Raw genomic sequence first — 2,692 nt, 5'->3', positions numbered from 1 at the left:
TAGTGAGACATTTACTCCTAAATTCCATTAAAAGAAGCAAGGGCTTGTTTCAATTTCTTATATACTGGTTATTAAAGAAAAGTTTAGTAACACTAGATGTGAATCTGAAAAGCAAAATTTAATGTGCTTAGAACATGTAAGTGCAAAATAACGTTTTAACTTTTTTACTGAAACCAAATTGTCCTCAAGTGTCTGTGCCTAAATATGGCCAGTTTCATTTAAATTTCACCTTTCCTAAACCAAAATAATCTCAATTATATAATTATTCAGAAATTTCTTAGGTAGTGTCCAAAAGAATGAAAACAGTTTTTAAAATCTAAATCTCCATATAGATCTGAATACACATTTATCATCATCATGAGCACATGGGAATAGCACTGTACACCTGTGCTCACAGCATAGTTTCCTGCAGTTAAAGGCCATTTTACAAAAGCCTTTTTCATTCTTCTCATCATCAGATGTGACATACTACTCCATCAAAATGAATTTACAACCACATATTTTCAACAATTTTTTTTTTTACTTTTATTTGCTTCTACCATCAAAAGATTATGGCAATTGTGAGCCCTAGAAAAGATTTCTCATTATAGGTAGTTTTTTAATATGTTTACATTTATAATCTCTAAAAATCACTCTCTTACAAACCATTATATTCACAATTTTACTAGCTCCTGGCCTTGATATTTACATTTTCAGCTACTTTGATTTATTATATAATGAAGGTTACAGTAGCATTATATATACACATAAACATATCTAAAATTTACACAATGTGTAATATTCTCTTGTAAACTTTCCTTTCTATACTTCTCCCTGAGTTGGTTGTTTTCTGTGAGTAGTACTCATGGTATGACAAAATATACCCCTTACATATGCACACCTATGTATACACATAAACTCGGTGTTGAAGTGTGATTTTGATACTTGTACAATGGAAATAGAAGTACTCTTAAGCACTTAGGGATAATTATCTCATTCATTCCTAGTTCTAAATTAAAAACATTGGCAATTTATAAACTCAGTTGATTTGTGCCATTATGAAAATGTGTTTTACACATTTCTTGAGCTGGCAATTAGCAAAATGAATAGATTGTCTTAGAAGTCGAAAATGGTCATAATTTGAGATTTTATTTTTCACTTTCATTTTTCAAATATAGCTTAATTTTCTCTTATTCTACAAAGTCAGTACCTATTCAAACTTGAACACCTAATGACAGAATGCGCTTTTGTTTTAAAAGTTCTGTCTGCTGTCATGAGATGCTGTGCTTCCAGCATTTTTATTCCTTGATTTATTTTTCATGCAATGCTCTAGTTACTCACATTTGGAGAGTGTTTTCATTTTTAGATAATCGTGTTGGTTTTTTTGGTCCTCAGCTGTAATTTCCAATGTAATTTAACAGTACATATAAAATTAATGTATGTTGCATTTATATTTTATATTCTTCTTTAGTCTCAAATATTTTCTTGTTGGTAACTCACTGTCATTGAGTCTATTTGACTCATAGCGACCCCTCATTGGGTTTCTGAGGCGGTATCTCTACCAAAGTAGATTGCTCCATCTTCCTTCTAAGGAGTGGCTGGTGGATTTGAACCACCAGCCTTCTGGTTAGCAGTCAGATGCCTTAGGCACTACGCCACCAGAGCTCCCTTCTTGTTGGTAGCAAGTATTATAATGACAACAATGCTCTACCAAAAAAAAAAAAAAATCCAGCATTATGTCATCTGACTATGTGAGTAAATTGTGAGTTTATGGCCCATTCTGGGGAAAATTTCAGTAGTGTTCAGTAATACCTGAAAGATTCTAGTGACAGCAATAGAAGTTAAAATTGATCCAGAAAGGTTTCTCATTAATCTAGTTTCTCTAGAACATAAAAAAATTCTAGAAAAGTCTGCTTATGAAGCTAAAGCCATTTTTTCAAATGCCATTTAAGATGCCTCAGTAGTCTTAAAACAGTCAGATTGCTGATTCCCAGAATTAGGATAAATGAGTGGCCTGAAGGAAAAACAGATGATGTAAACATAACAAGTAAATTGGCTTCATGTTTCTGCAGTGTAAGAAAAATCCAACCTGCTGTTAGATTGGAAGAAGAGTGAACATGAAGAGGAGGAGGAAAGATACCACTATTTTGACAGCCCTCTTATGGGCCTCTGTGCTGAGGTCCCTTGAGTCCATACAGTTGAGCTGCACATTCTGGGTATGTCTCTCCAAGGATAGAAGTAAAAGGAGCAGTGAGGTCAGGAACAGAAGAAAAGGGATTAAGTAGGTCAAATTGAAAACAGGAAAGCTGTTAAGATATAGAGGTTTGCTCACATCTGAAGACCAAGTCAAGTTTCTTTCACCTATTATATAGGCATTGATCCAGAAAGCATTAAATTTGTCTGTTAATACAAGGTTGAAAAACAATATGAACAAAGACCCCAGTGGGGCTCATTAATTCTTATGAATATTGATCTTAGGGCCCTGAATAGGATATACATTACTCTAGACAGTACATGCAGTGTTTCAAATGAAAGAATTGAGAATGACTGTGTGCTGACGTAATTTCAGCCTGTTATGGATTGAACTGTGCCTCTCAAAAATAATTGTTGGAATCCTATTGTTGTTGTTGTTGTTATTTGCCGTCGAGTCGGCCCCGACTCATAGCGACCCCTCCTTGGGTTTCCGAGGCAGTATCACTACGGAAGTAGGATT

The sequence above is a fragment of the Orycteropus afer genome, unplaced genomic scaffold (genome assembly GCF_000298275.1).
Source record: "Orycteropus afer afer isolate SDZICR_OR568_19922 unplaced genomic scaffold, OryAfe1.0 scaffold00488, whole genome shotgun sequence".
NCBI classification, from domain to species: Eukaryota; Metazoa; Chordata; class Mammalia; order Tubulidentata; family Orycteropodidae; genus Orycteropus; species Orycteropus afer.
Note: the sequence above shows the minus strand (reverse complement) of the source record.